Below are 15,759 nucleotides of genomic sequence, written 5' to 3'. Positions count from 1 at the left end.
TTTTTTTTTTTCCCCCCCTGGCTGAACCAGATGAACTTTTACCAAATTTCTTCTGCTCAGCCACTGGTTTGCCATCTTTGTTTCAGATAGGATGCAGCATTTAAGAATCTTAATTAGAGGGTTAATGAGACTGGTTTGGTGACTGACTCCACTTCTGTGTGTGTGTGATTTTGGGAAACATTTCTGTAACTTTTAGATTCATATGTTCAACACTGTTAGTGATTTCTGTGTACAGAATGTAGTTTTAATTAACTCTATACCAGAAGTCAGCCATCAGTAGAGGAGGGAAAAGACATGTTGTTACTAGCAAAACAGAAGGAAGGAGCAGTGTGCAAAATTTGAATGAGGAGTGGGATTTTTAATTTCACTCTTTCAGCACACAGAGATATGCTATATAAGGACCCTATAATTTTGGAAGTCGGGTGTCCTGGAATTGCCTGTAGATCATATGAGCAGCATTAGGAGGATTTGGCTGGTTTTTTCTTAGACCCTTTATTTGATGGTGATTTACATTTTCTTTTTAAGAGCATGGGATTGTGACTTCTTCTGGATGAATCACTATTCTATTCATATAATAATTTCCCTATGGAACAGGTGTAAGCAGTTTGATGTCATTGCATAAGGAGCCTCAGTCATTGTTGCTGCTCGATACTTCTGTTCCTAGGTGTTGATCCATCAGAAGGGCTCTAAAATGCTAACCGTGAGTTCAGGATTAAGTAGTTTGGTGCTTAATTCTGATAGTTTGCCAATCCATAATTTTTGTTGTGTCTCTCTCTTTTCTAGGAAGATTTTAATAATGCCAGATAGCTAGCTTATCTTTTGCAAGACACATTTTCTTGTATCCCTGGAATTTTACTCTGTGACTTTAATGTCGTGTACTAAGTAGTTAAATTAAGCATATCCACCAATCATTCTCGACAAGCCTTGTGATAAAGGATTTTTCAGTGATTAGTTTAAGTTAAACATTGGACTTTTGAACTCATTCTTGTGGTATGTTTGAAAACACTTGTGACCAAACAGTGTATTTTGATGAGTAATAAACTGCAAACATTGCTGCTTTTTGTTATTGTAATGAGGGATAATTGACATTCTAGTGTTGATGCAGTTGATGTTTTGCATAAAGCTTTAAAAGTATTCAAAATACTTTGTTATTTTGCTCTTAATACAGACAAATATGTTGGGTTCTTTTCCAGAAACATTTCTAAGAGGATTTTGAGACTTTAAATTGTATTTGCTCTGGAATATAATTGAGTATACAAAGTAGGCACTTATAAATTCTTATTATGGGTGAGAAAAGGGTAGAGTTAAAAAAAAAAGGAAACGTGACTTATAATCAGGAATGCTGTGAATTTTGTAGAGCAAGATGTGCATTTCAGTGATCTCTAAGCGATGCTTGTGTTTTTGGATTGCTTTGTGGGCAGCGTGGTCAAGGATGAACAAATCCTATGGCTGCGTTCAGCTGTGCTCTGGCCCACCTGCTGGGCACTGACCCATTGTTGTTGTCTGGTCTCTTTTGATCTCAGATTCCAAAGATTCCTGGCTTTACTCCTCTTCTATGTTAAAAATCCATGCTTGTGATTATACTAATTGTTGATATTGGACTACACCAGGTAGAGACGTAGACTTCTGGAAGTGCACAAAAGCCATGCGGATGAGGTGTTGGATTTCAGTATCCTTATCTGGACTCTCTTAATGTGACAATTGAATTCTTATAAAAATAAAATCTTTTACTGGGTAATCCATAAAACTGTTTGTAGGTTTTAGATCCTAGGAATAACATTAGCTCTTTTCACCTCTATTGGAATGGTTTTCAACTTATGAAGAAAAGTACTCAAGCAAGTGAAATGTGATGAAAGGCTTGCAAAATGAAAAAGATGCAATTTTTCCAATTATACTGTCATACTAGGAAAAGATTTTATTGCTCTAAACCTGTTTACTTAAATTTTTGGGTGCTGCCTGGACATTGTAATAAAAGTGTGTTACAGATAGGATTAAAATTAGTGTTTCAGAGGGGAAAAGTTATATAATCTTAAATCATAGAGGTTTGGGATTTTTGCTTGGTTTTGATGGGAGGTGATGACAAGAATTTGATACTATGCAAGGAGGTAGGGAAGATGGTATTTAGCTGATATCAAAGTTGTGCATGGTAAAGCGAGGAAGCATTTGGTTCTCAGTGTTGCAGTAAGAAGAGTGATTTAGGGAAATGATGTGTAAAATAGCTGTCTTTTATTTGCAGTTAATTTTCCAGGTTTTCTGAACAGTCAGCCAAAGGAAAGATAATGTTGAATCCTAAAATGTATGTTGCAGTAATTAATTGGCTGGATAAGTTTTTTTCAGAGTTAAAAGCAATCCTTATATTTTGTCTTATATTGCTACTGTGGAAGCTTTTAGAAAATATTTACATTTAATAGAAACCTTTGCAGCTTTACAACATCTTGAGATGAAGTTGTGATAGTGCATTTTGAACTTTTTCTCAGCATGGGAAGTATCCTTGTGGTAAAATTGATTTTTTAAAATTGCATTTTTTAATTGTTTGTAGTTGTTTCTGGGAAATGGGAAGACATCTCAATTTGTTTCCTCTTCTAGATTACTACCTTGGTTAAGCTAAGAAAACCCATCAAGATAACTGATGGTGATGTAGAGTTTCTGTTTATTGCCCAATATAAAGCGGAACATGGGGTTTTACCGAGAGTACGTATCTGCTTGCACATCTTGCTGTACTGGTTAAATATGGTATTATCTCAAGTGCTCATCATTTTCGAAAAGCTGATGTAGCACAACCATTCCTGCAGTTCTGTGAAATAAATCATTTGAATGGGCTTGTATCTGGTCCAGGCAAAGTCAATTGAGCTAATTAAAACTGCTGAAACTAACCTGACTGACCTTTCATTGAAATGAACTGGGAAGCCCTCAGTTATGTGCTCGGCCAGCAGAACACCAAGGCAGGAGCAGGTTGGTGCAGGAAGGGGGATGGGAATAGGGACATTTTGACTCAGCACGATTTCTTGTGGCGAGAGCAGCTTGTGCGTGCTCGTAAATTGATCTGCATGTAGGAATATTGCTTCTTTCCAGGGAAGAAACAGTCCCTCCCCAACTTTGCTTGTTCTTAGCAATGCACAAATATTTATAGGAAGCAAACCAGTGAATCATTAGAAATGTTCTTTGTACAATGTCTCCTTAAACTGCAGGTTGTGGTGTGCTGGAATGTGGGGATATCTTTGTGGCTGTTTCTTTCCTCAGTCTGATTCTTTTGAAAGCATCTTATTCTGCTTGTATTTTCCATACTAGAGGTTTAAAGAAAAAATGTTTATACTGCAGCTTCAAACATTTACTGAAATGCTAGAAAACCTAAAGAATTTCTGTGGATTCCTTATATTAAGATCAGATGTGGGAATGTCACATTGAATATCTGCTGTACAAGACTCAAATGATTTTAATGGAAAATAAGAATCTGAAATGGTATGTGCCTAGTGGCAAAATAAAAAAGCAGAGGAAAGGGAACGGACAGAGAGAATTATATAATGGGTCACAATTACACCTTGGTGGTTACAAGTCCATTTCTCTGCTGTGCTGACAGAGAAAGTAATTGCTGCTTTTATGTCTTTTTCAATGATGTGAAACTAGTTTCACAGCAAAATGCAGTATTTGAGAGAGCCTGCAACATGAGCAACAGAGTAATCCAGCTGATTGAAATGTCTTGTGGGTAAGGCAGTTTCAGCTGCCGGGCAGTTTGAAAGAACCCAGTTTTTAAAGTGTGTAACAAGACTTTAAACATTTATAATTTTTTCAATAATAATGTATCAACTGAAATGTGGTTTTATTGATTTTTATTATTCTAAAAGTTAGAACATAAATGGCGATAATACTAGCAATCAATAAGTGAAGATGAAGTGCATAAAGCAGGATGTTTTCAATAAGAAAGCTTACTTCGTCATGAGTCAAAAAAAGTGGAGTTCCTTATTAAGCCTAATGGTTATTGAAGCAAAACTTAATAACTTACTAGAAAGCAGTAAAAGGTTTAAATTATGTAGTTGTTACCATGTTGACTTGTGCTCAGCCTGCACTTCGTAAACATTGTGTAAATTGGTGTGTCTACGTGTTTGGAAGGAGAACGTAACCTTTGTGTTTGGGAAACCACAGGCTCTGCCAATGACTAGGCATCTGCTTTAGGGCAGGAAGGCCTTGGCAGCCCAGGCCAAATATGCCATGTCAGCCACAGATGGTGACTCTCCTGTGCTTGTGACTCTACCACCTCATATCTTACAAGTAATAAAAGCCTGGTGCTCCTCTGGTTCTAACCACTCAAACTTGTGCTGGTGTCAGCTGGCATGGCACCTACTCCAGTGAAGGGAACTGGAGTGGGGAGCAAGCCCCAGTAGCCTTTAAAACGGAGGTTATATGTTCTGAATTAGATTTACATAAGCTGTTTAATCAACTGTCCCATGCGCGGGAAGAAGGCCTTTAACTTTGGAAGTATGGATTGTTTGGGGTGATTGAACACCTTTCGATGGTACTGATATGCAGACTTTGGTGATCTTGGACCTTCCTGAGAAGGAAGGAAGGGGTGGGAATGGACATTGCTGGCAAATCCTAACTGAAATGTTTAGTTTAAAACTATGTGGCTAGAACTTTCATACCAGATTTTGTTCCTGTCCAAAATTGCTAAAAGAATAGTTAGTAACAGGTGATCTTATATTAAAAGGGAGAAGAACATTCTTCATTACAGATGTAATTGTATTCAGAGAAAAATATTTCTGTGGAATGCTCATGGTCTCTGGAAAGCTTATGAGAAGCATGTATCTGAAGGAGAGAATTTGTGGAGAAAGGTACACTTGTCTACTTAGTCACTACTAAGACTTTTTCCCCGACAACATTGATATTTGAGCTTCATTTTTCTCTTTAAAGAATGTTGTTCCTTGAAAATGCAAAGTTATTTTGAGGTGTGTGAAGATTACTAGTCTCTTCTGTCTTGAGTCGGATTTCTCCTACGCATTCTAGAGGCTGTTTTCCAAGCTAATTTGAAACATTCTCTTTCCTTTGCGTTTATCTGGGATTTCCATTCACTATGACGGCAACTTGGAGACTGGAAGAACAATCTGAAAGTGTTCTTGTTTCTTGAACACAGTATCATTCTTCAAGCATTCTTCATCAGCATGACATTAGTTATAATTTATATGATATCTTCTGTGTGCCTCGTAGTTCTTTCTGAACAAGGCTGGCTTTGTAAGAGGTGAAGATCACTCCATTTCTCGTTGCCGTAGGGCCTGATTATTTCTTAATTGTGTCACTTCATAATGGATTAATACGAAAATGGGATAAATTAGGACCTAAGTTTATGTTATCAAATTGTTTAAGTTTTACAGTTTATAAAAGGTAGAGGATGTTGATTTAAAGATAATTTCCTAGAATGTGCCATGACAGTGTTTTTTAAACGCCTTGTTATAAATGGACGCAAAAGAATTAAATATTTGTAATTATTTTATTATAAAAACTCATTGAAAGTGTTTTTGAATGTGTAATGATTCAGCCGTAATAATCTTCTAAGTATGCCTTTCTAAGTGATAGGAGAATGTCTGCATCAGTTACATTGAAAGGTTGGTTAGAAGTAGACTGGTGAAATTGCATTAGTGTTGCTGTCATGAGTGCTGCTGTGGAGAGTTTAAATGGCTTTTATTCAGGTTCACTTGTGGAACCATATCCCTTTCTGGTTTGTCAGTTTTCTATCACCAGGTTTTGTATCACCACAATGTTTGCTTTGGAGGAGCTGGAGTTAGTTTTTGTTATACTAGTGCTATTTTCAGCTAGCAAATAACACTGGTTTTATATTTAAAGATACTGTATTCCAGCATTCTCACCATATGCTTTTGACTAGTTTTGTGTCCTCTGTGTAAGATGATGACAGAGATTGTCAGTATCTGGGTCTCAGAATAGTGACTTTTGGTTTTTTGTGCATTACAAATTTCAACGGAAATAATTTGACATTCATCTTTGTTCTCTGCTAGTCCTGTTTTCTGTTTCTCAAGGTACTGTACATTAATCTAGAAGCTTTTTCTGATGTCTTAAACTGATCAGTTCCCTGTGTTTCTGTAACAAGGTTTCACACATCTCTTGTTCTAATGTATGGTGCTGGTAAACAGCTTGTGATGTCATGGTCAGGGTTTTGGGGTTTTTCTGAGCTTTGTCTGCTTCAAGTTGGTCTTCTAACCATAAGATTTTTTTTGGTTTTTTTTTTTTTTCTTTCTGCAAATTTGTGGACATTAAATTAATAGACTGATCTAGACATAGCTGACTTAGCCCAAAGCTGGTTGAGTATTCACATTTCTACCCTGGCACTAACATAGCTTTGAGCTAGAACAGAGGCAGTAATACTGATTAGTTATTTTTTTGTTTACTTGCCTACTTACTTTTCCTGTCTCTGCCTGACAGCAGTCAGTGTTTTAGAAACTTAATCCTTTCAAAGCAAGTATTTCAGCAAATCTAGTATGAAACATTAGTGTTGAAGAGTCAAAACATTATATATGTTAACTGTTAGTGATTAATGACTGTCCAATTAAGTTAAAAATTACTGATTTTCAGTGGTCAATTTTTAAAGACAAAATGAAAACCAAGGAGAGCAAAATTAAGATGGGTGATTGAGACTGATACTTCAGCCTCAATAGATGCCACTATGTCAAAAAGATCAGCTGTTGAGTGAAGAGTACAATTAACTCTTTTTTTATTTTTTCTTTTCTGAATTTCCTCAAAATCTCTAATGGGTAGAGGTAATACGATTCCATATGGCAAACAGGGTTGTAGAATCATTCAAATGGAAGGAACTTCAGGTATAGTCTGAGCTCCTGCTCACAGCAGGATTAGCACTGAACTTGCACAGCATTGTCTAAACCTTTATCAAATTGGATCTTGTTTTGATTATTTCTTACTTTTGTGATGAAGAAAAAGCTGTTAGTTGGAAAGAAAAGCATTTAAACATTAAACTTCACTGAAATATGAAATTAATATTTGAAAATATTCACTGATGCATTAATTTTGTGAAATGCGGAAAGCATGTGAAGCAACATACAAAGACTATAACTGATAACTAAATATTTTTCATTTTAGAGCCTTGATGAGTATGAAGATGATGAAGCAGGGCAGAAGGAACGAAAGAAAGAGGATGCTATTACTCAACAGAATACGATACAAAATGAGAGTTCCAGTGCAGATACCTCTGGCTCATACTTACTCCAGGTGGGATCTTAACATTGTTCATTTTGGTATTTTACTCAGATTTAAAACTCATATGCCTTCTTCTTTGTCTTTCATAGTAGTAGATTATACTCTACATGAAAAAACCCTGAAGTTCAGGAGTTGACACATTACTGAAAGCAGAGTATGAGGTTGCATTCCTCAAACGTAACACTACTGAGGTGAAGATTCTGGCAATAGAATCTTCTCTTTCTGTAGAGGCATTGAAGGTAATAGTTTTGATGTTCGTCGTAGAACTAACTATTCAGTGAGGGGAAGAGAAACTGGGATAAAAATTATTCAAGTGAAAAATACTGACAGGTTTAGAATATTCAATTAACTGGAGGTAGACTTTTAAATCAGGACACACTATCCTAATTTATTTTGTCAATTAACTTCTAATTACTGATTCTGGGATTGAAAGCAACACACAAACACCTAGGGAAAACACCCCTTGCCTCTGTGAAACCTTTTCTCTGTTTTTATTGCTCTCCAGTCCCCTGAACACACTCATTCCTGCAGTCCTTTCCCCCTGACATCAAAACATTGCCAATTACGCCCAGTACACCCCTCCTTCATACTGTACCACCTGTGGCAAATGTTCTGTCTCCTTCCTGAGTGCCCTAAGTCTCTTTAAGCAGTCTTGTTTCTCCTTCTGTTACCTAACAGCATGTACAAACCCAGCTGTACAAACTGAGGCCATCCAGCCCAACAGAGGCAACAGGACATGCGCAGGGAGAAAAACATGCAAACAAACCAACCATGTGGTGATCATGGGTAGTTTTCTAACCACCCATAAAGACAGGGGGCATGTCTGGATTGGTGGATCTTGATACACTTTCCTTCTAAAATTTTGCCCAGTCTTTTACATGCTCATGGTTGCTTTTAACATTGAGAAGAGCCTGGGGCAGAGAAGTCTACAGCTTAATTACCTGGAATGTCAAGATCAGTCTCCTTTTGCTGAAGTTGAATCTGTCATTTTCCATCTGTTTTGATATGATTTCAGCAAGATGGCCCAGTGGAGGACATGGGGAACTGCTTCCTCTTTATGTAACTGAGTGCTGCAGAGAGAGGATGGCTTCTCTCAGCTGCCTGTTCCCTAGGCTGAAGAATTCTATTTTACTTGGTTGTTTCTCATATAGGAGTTACTCAGTAATGTTCTATACTTTCCAGTTTGACTCTGTTTTGTTTGGTACCCAAAACCAGAACCAATAAAACATTCAGTACAGCATGCAGTCCTAGAGTGGTTTAGTGGTGGGGTTTGTTTTTTCTCAGTTTCTTTCCTAATAACTCCTGATGCCTGTCTATTTGTCTCCTGAGCACTGAATTTACTGTTTATGTTGTGTATGCCTAATCAAACGTAACATTTTGGAGTTATCTGTGAATGAGAATAACAAGGTCAGAGGTTGATGCCTGTGTAAATTTAGAAACATGTTCACCTTTTGTTTCACTTATGTACACTATGCTTATGTACATTAAATTTAATCTCCTGTTTTACCTTCCAGTCACTCCCAGTAAAGGAGTCCTGCATGTTTTTACAGTTGATCTGTATCTTTTCTGTTCTCAATAGCATCTGTGGACATCTCCTCCCCAAATACAGGTTCCAGCACAGGTTCCTGTGACACTCCTTGGTTGGTTTTTCCATCCACTGTGAAAGCTGACCATCAGGGTCCACCATTATTTCCTGCCTTTTCACCAGTGATTTATTCACAAAAGGACATTTGCTTTTATTCTAAGAGATTACTTTCTTTAAGAGTCTTTAGGGGGTGTCTTTGAAATGCACTATGCTGTCAATCAAATTTCTGTCCTGGACATGTTTCTATAACTTAAAAGAGCTGTATTAGATTTGTGAAGTGCAACTATTCCACAAATGCCCTTGTGACTCTTCAACATGGTATCATATTTACTCAGTTATTCCCTAATTGCTCTAGATTTAGTAGCAACACTTTATCCAATATAAATATCAAGTTTACTCTTCTGTAGTTCTCTGTTTGTTTCAGAATCTTCTTGAGGATGATGTTTAGGTTACCCGGTGGTACTAGGGCAGTTTTATATTTTAGAGAAGTGATATTTTAAATTTTAAATTTTTTAGAGAAGTTATATTTGATGTCAAGTAGTAGCTATTACATTTTTCAGTACCATCCATAGTTTCGTCAAAGCTCAAGGAGTAAAATAACTGTATAATTCTGGCAGGTAACATTTTAAAATTTATTTTATTAATTTGTTTTCACATTCTAACAGTGCTTCTGCTGTAAATAGGCCCTTCTCCAGAGGGAGTGCTCTGATGTGACACTCTTACCATTCTTTTCCCTGGTGAACATCAACAAAAATATTTCTGCAAAGCAACTGTCTCCTCTTTGTATGCCTCATATAACCGGATCTGTTGTCTTTGCAGATTCGTCAGGAGTCATCATTCTGAAAAGTTTTTATGCTTTTTTCCAAGTTGTTTGTTAGACTTCTTACAGTGTTCACTCTGTTTTCACTTTTTCAGCTGATATTCCGAAAGTTGTCATTTTTAGTTTCCCCTAGTGGTATTACTGTATAATATTTTGGCTATATTCCCATGCCCTCTTTTTTCCATCCATATTTTCTATTCTTCTTGACCAGCAATCTCAGTTTTTATTTACCAAACTGTCTGTATTAATTGTATCCTGCATGTTTCCAAGTTTGTCATCTCTGTATTCCAACAGGCACTACTTATTTGTTGACAGAGCACAGCAGGAGTGTCCTGTTACTGACAGTACAGAAGAGAGTTCTGGGTTTTGGATTGGGCAGAGGCCCAGGGTGGGACATGTACAGAACAGGTGGAACCTTAGAAAGTTGTAGCCACTGAGACTTAATCGGTTTATTACTGGGTCTGTCAACTCGCTTTTTATTAGAAGACTTAGAACTTGCCCATTTTGAACAGAATTTGACAGCAGTGTTATTTTGGCTTTGATTACTTAATTTCCTTCTGATTCTACTATGTGCAAGACTAATAATCTTTTTAAAAGTAGAGCTTATGCTGTAGTTGTAAGAACTCATTTTAAGGTGCCATTGACTAATACATATTTTACTTCTGTGTACTAAGCAGAATAAATACTTTTCTGTAGTTACAGCTATTTTCCCCCCATTTGTCCATTCTTATTATCATTTAATGGAATTTGTAAATACGTAATTATTGTGAATATGATATTGACTTAATATTTGATGATGAAATGTGTTGCTGAATAAGGTTTTCTTTCCAATCCTTAATCTGATTTTTCAGTTCTGTTTTAATATTATCAGAGATGGCAGTTCTCATTTTCTCAGGCAATATGTACATTTTTTGAAAACTCTGGCTAAATTTTAAGTTCTTGATCCAAAGCACAGACATCCCAGGTTTGTTTAAGAATAGATCTAAAAATATAGCAGACTTGAGTATTTTCCCTGAAGCAGAGCTATTTGACTGAAATCATCTTCTGAATTATTTTATATTGGCAATGTGGAAAATGGTAGGTCTGGCAATGTTACAAGCACTGAAAAACTATTAAAATCAAAGAATTTGTTATTTCACTTTAGCAAAAGAGAGTGTGGAAAGCCACACCTCACCAGGTGAATCAACATTAAATCCACTTCCAGACACAAGTGTTATATCTGGCTCTGACCTTCTTGCTTGATTTTCCTCCTGTTCTTAGCTGCACTTCAGCTGTTCTAATCTTGTGAGTTGCAGAGCTGTGGGCTACTCTGGTGATGTGTATGGGGATGCAGACTGAGGGTGATAAGTCCTGTATCAGTAAGCTTAGAACTCTTACAAATGAGCTACAAATCTGCAATGCTAAGGACAAGCATAGTTAAAACTACTACTTAAAAGTTTCTTAAGTTTCTACTTTAACTGGAAATCTTTGGAGTCTGGTAATTGTAGAAATCTAACTCTTGTTTAGCAGAGATGGCAAAATTGAAAGTAGTGCAAAACTATTTGATAGCAATGTCTTTCTTGCAGGTGGATAGAAATGATACATTCAAAGTAGCGAACATTTCTTAATTGAAAATGGAGTTAGTATTTATGTGCTATAAGGAAAGCTTGCATCAAAAAAACCTACAAGATGTGGCAGGAAAAAACAATTCGTTTAATGATGATTTATTTTTAAGTCTTTTAGAAAACTTGCTGCGTTCCAGAATGTGGAAAAGACATTACTATTAGCTAATACTCAAAGAACCCCTGCCAAAAACCAGCATATGCTAGGCTTTTGTATCAAAGCATTCAGGTTTACTGATACCGTGGTTATGTGCCTCTTGGAATTCAGTTGTTTGTGGATCTGGCCTCCTAAAATATTCCCCAAATATGTGCCCTTCTTCATGTAATCTTGTGGCAGTAGGGTTAACATTGCCTGTGTGTCATGACAAAAGTGGTATCTGAGCATGGTAGCATGTTGTGATGTGTATGTCACCTTACGGTGTTCTTGGGAAATTGGAGAGCCAATTGGGAAGGCTGAGAAGATTAATTCAAAGCTAATGTAAAGCCTTGCAGTGGGAGACAAATGGATAGGTCCTCTATCCATTAAAACCTTCAAATTACAACTGGCTGCTTTTTGGCAGTTATGCTATAATAATACAGAAGTATCATTCTCAATACCTTGGAAAGAGTTTGAAATCGTTTGCTTTGTTATCTTTGATTCCTTTCTGCTTGCATTTTATTTCAAATGTTGTAGTGTCTGTAAATGCTAGTTGTGCACAGCACAGTGTACTGAATGAGTACACTGCAAAAAATTTATCAGCTGTGAATAACTGACATTTGAGATATGGGAGTTGAGTAAATGTGTATTATCAAAAGCATCAAGAGACCAAAGGTGTTTGAGATCTTCAAAATTACTTTTGTCTTTGGCATGAGGGTGGGGTTTATTGTGTTCTAAGATGTGTGTTTTTCTCCTCACTGAGGACAAAAAGGGTCTTGCTAGATGAGCTGAATCCTCTCCTTTCCCTGGAAAACTTGAACCAAACATGTCAGGATGATTTTTGCTACTAACATAACATGGAAACAGGAATCAATAGAGTGAGAAATACTGATTTCTGTGCCTGTGAGCATGGAAAGAGGAAATTCTGAGTGACTTAGATAATGAACTTCAACCTCTGTGAAATTAATACTCCAAATCCTTCAAGTGAAAGGTAATGATTTATAAATACTAGAATGATTTAGAGTATCTTACTGTAGAAAGGGAATGCTGATCTTTATTATTGTCATACAGAAGCAAAATTTGTCCAGTGTATTTCTTAATTCCATATTAAGAAATTGAAGATCATAACTATCGCAGTTACTATTATGTTTTGTATCTGTACTGATTTGCAAAGATCTCTGTGCAGTCATCTGCTAGAAACCTGCCTTGGTATTTGTAGTGCTGGTATGAAACTGGTGAGGGAATTTTCTTCTCAAGCATTATGAAGCCTGGGACCCCAGTATGAAACATGACTCACTCTTATTTTAAAGCCATGACAACTGTTTTGCTGTACCTAATTGCATATTATATATTCCTGCAAAGCGCAGGGCGTCATTCAAGATCCTTGCACTTCAGTTGGAAATAACAATCATTTTGTTCCAACCATTAACTTGCTTTGTGTATGCAATTGTAATGCACATTTCTTGGTCTCCCTGTAATGCTCTTAGAATCTATATGATCAAGAAATTAAGATCTTAAATCTTACAAAATTATTTTATACAAGATACAGCTTTGTGAGATACATTTTAGGCAGTTAAACATCCACACTGAATTGCAGTCACCAATACAGAATGGATTTGCTAGACAAAAAAATGTCACTTCATTTGTAGCACTTAGCCTTGTTAGACTGTAAGTTGTATTATATTCTTGCAGTAAGTACAAATTATGTGCATTAGCAGACAGGCTAAAGCTTGATCCTAGTACTGAATTCCTGTGGAGCTGTTAATCCAAGACAACGAAAGGCAAAGCTGCCCTAGTTTTCAGCTCGGAGCACTGACTTACATACACAATAGTATTGCCATGTCTTGGATTGCTCTCACTCCTCTCTGTAACAGCAATGCAGGTTTTTGTTCTCTCTAAGAGATTCTGATAGAAGCTTGAATAATCATTCCGTTTGGTGTAGAAATTACCCAGGACCTTTGAAAGAATCCTTGTTGATTGGAAGTGAGGATGGGATGAAATGTCTACATAATCAGCATTAATGAAACAGTTATGAAATTGTGTCACAGTAGGTTGGGTTCATTGTATTAACTTCAGTAGTGAATAGGTTAGGTGGCTGGTGAAGTCATCTAAGCTTGATTTATTAACATGACCATTTAGTTATGCCTTGTGCATTTAGTTGTAAGTCATTCAAAAGCCTTTGAAAATTGGAGGAAAACCACATCAGATCTTTTTTTTAACCTTTTTTTATAAAAAGTCTTAATGTTTCACCAAAACATTGCAGGCACTTTCTAAAAGGAACATGGTCCAAAGATATTTCTACAGAAGTGTGGTTTGTAGTTCTGTTTGCTTAAATACTATTCTTTTCTTTAAATGTGACCTAACACATTGAAATTTTTGGAAGCAATGATATATATCAGTGTTACAAAACTATAAACGTTTAATAGAGGCACCTTATAAGCTTTGTTGAAAGCAGTTAATAAAGGTAAGGAAAAAAATTCCTTCTTAGCTTTGTGGCAAACTGTGAGAAATGCAGGGATCTGAATTTGTTACATGCATCTCCTTTCAGAATGACAGCTGAAAACATGCTTGACACAAGCTTCCCCAGAGTTTTGTACTTGAATCTTTTGCCAAGAATATACTGCCAAATAAGCCAGTCAACTCAAGTTGCACTTTTTTCCTATTTTGCCTCTTCTGGCTTTTCATTTTGCACAGCAGTGTAATGTCATACAACATCATTTTACAATTACTCTCATTATCCAAAGTATGTGGTAGTAATACACATGCCCATTCATACATGACCACAGCTTTTCAAAGGTGTCTGGCATCTAGGTTTCATGTAGTTCTTGCAAAGAAGAACTGTGCATGCATTCCAGAGTAATAATTCATCTTTTGTAAGTGTATTGCTGTGTTGTGCTTGATGTTAATTTCCATCCATAGAGAAAATGTGGTTGTGCTACACTATGCATGCCCAAATGTATTAAACATGTTTTCTTCTCAGCACTACATTTCTTTAGATGTTAGGCCAGGAATTATTTTGCATAATAACATGATTATAATATTGGTATTATTTTTAAAAGTAAGAAAGTAAATGGGATTAAAATACATAAATTAGGGTAACGTATGTTTGAGTTTGTGAAGTCATAAGTAATTCTGCCAAATCAGGTTGTATGATTCTAATATTTGAGAATTAACTACCGGGTAATACTCATCTTGGGTCTTCTATTTGTAAGTGGAGTGTGATGCACTTCACAGAGATGATATGAAAGTAGTCATTAGTATTCACAAAGCGTTTAAGCAATAATAGTGACTGCAGGCAGAAGAACTCAAGAGGAAATCCGACTATATGGCTAAAAGTGTTTGCATAAAAATTAGTTGAAAAGTATTCAAATTCAGTGTTGTTTAAGTATTAAAAGATCACTAATTTTTACAACATATTTCCTTAAGTCAGTTTTGTGTGTGTGCAGTGTTTTTAAAGTGACAATAGTTGGAGGAAATTTGCTGCCCTGTACAGGTCATGACATGAACCAGGTTTTTCAGTTACCATGGCTCCTGTGGTGTGGGAGACCCAGATGATTTCTGTGATCTGTGTAAGGAAAACAGGAACACAGGAATTTTGTGTTTTCATGGTCACACATGATCAGACAAATCACTCAAGTAATTTCTAGCAATATGGGCCTATATTCAGAGCTGTTTGAGTATGTTAATAACAGTAATTAAGGCACATGTCCATGTGGTGAAGAGCTAGCAAATGCAAAATACTGAACATTACTCACTGAGTACTGTTCCTTGTGTTCCACTTAGGAGATGTTGTGGAAAAATATGTCAGGAAGGGCAGTATCATGAGTTTGAATGAAAGTTGCATAAGTCTAGGACGTTCTGACCTGTTCTGAATTGGTTGAATTTGCAGTCTTGATTTGCTTTAAATGCTTTTTTTCTGTGTGTATTATTGGAGGCTGGAAAACCCCCCACTCTATATGGTAACTGTTTAATCATCAAGGTAACTTCTGACTTTAGGAGTAAAAATGTTGTATGGTGTTCTTGTCTGGTATAACTGGAGGCTTTGACTACACTCAAGGATTTGTTTTGAAAAAATTAGATTGCTAGTTTTTAGTTACATTGTATGGATTTGTGTTTTTAGTAGATTTCTCATGGGAATGAGCTATGTCAGAAGACACTGTTGTAGAAGCATGATTTTTCTGCCAAAATCTTCCTCCTCTCCTGCCGTGTGAGCAAATTTAGTATATGTGTGTCTATTGGTATAGTGCTGCTGATCCATGCGTGTTCAGTGGGTTTTACTGTGCCAGAGGATCTGCACATGCTCAGCAAATCTGATTCAGCTGTATTGCACATGCACTATCCAATACTGCTGCTTTGGAAAGCGCTTTCAAGTGAAACTGTGGTCCTTTTTGCCCATGAGAAA

At 36.5% G+C, this 15,759-nt stretch overlaps 1 protein-coding gene across 1 annotated transcript in view; it reads left to right on the top strand.

Moving 5' to 3' along the window:
- The first annotated feature begins 7,090 nt into the window (after positions 1-7,090).
- The window catches only part of PAWR (pro-apoptotic WT1 regulator), a 36,120-nt gene continuing 27,451 nt past the window's right edge, over positions 7,091-15,759 (top strand). The window contains exon 1 of the mRNA XM_017733288.1: positions 7,091-7,227. The gene's annotated coding sequence lies outside the window, so the exon portion shown is untranslated. The remainder of the gene's footprint in view (positions 7,228-15,759) is intronic.

This window comes from Corvus brachyrhynchos, unplaced genomic scaffold, assembly GCF_000691975.1.
Source record: "Corvus brachyrhynchos isolate BGI_N302 unplaced genomic scaffold, ASM69197v1 scaffold32, whole genome shotgun sequence".
Classification (NCBI taxonomy): domain Eukaryota; kingdom Metazoa; phylum Chordata; class Aves; order Passeriformes; family Corvidae; genus Corvus; species Corvus brachyrhynchos.
Note: the sequence above shows the minus strand (reverse complement) of the source record. Positions and strands in the feature narration are given on the sequence as shown.